The 388-nt window shown below is 35.3% G+C and overlaps 1 non-coding gene across 1 annotated transcript; it reads right to left on the reverse strand.

Annotated features, from left to right (window-relative positions):
• Positions 1–316: 316 nt before the first annotated feature.
• TRNAP-UGG (transfer RNA proline (anticodon UGG)) lies at positions 317–388 on the reverse strand. The gene has a single exon. It is a non-coding gene; the product is annotated as a tRNA-Pro (tRNA).

Below are 388 nucleotides of genomic sequence, written 5' to 3' on the forward strand. Positions count from 1 at the left end.
GCGTGTGTGAAGGGTAGGGGGTAAGGGGTCTGGAGGATCATATGTCAGTTTCCATTTCTAAATTAACCTTTATGACGACAAAATAACCAATGTCGTTCCTAAGACATGTTATATTTTGATGCTAGTGTTGAGTATTGGCACATTATTTTTTATTTCCTTTATTTTTTTTAAACGCAATTGTAATTGAAGAACGTAAACAACATTAAAATAAGACATTTTCCCGTTTTCAATAAAGAATTTTATAACAGTCTTTAAATTTTACATTAAATAAACTGATCAATTTTACCTAGCATTGTAAAAAACGAAGCTTCAAAATGGGCATGTCCGGGATTTGAACCCGGGACCTCCTGCACCCAAAGCAGGAATCATACCCCTAGACCAACAGGCC

The sequence above is a fragment of the Artemia sp. Qi Xiang Cuo genome, chromosome 15 (assembly GCF_049724085.1).
Source record: "Artemia sp. Qi Xiang Cuo chromosome 15, ASM4972408v1, whole genome shotgun sequence".
Classification (NCBI taxonomy): Eukaryota; Metazoa; Arthropoda; class Branchiopoda; order Anostraca; family Artemiidae; genus Artemia; species Artemia sp. Qi Xiang Cuo.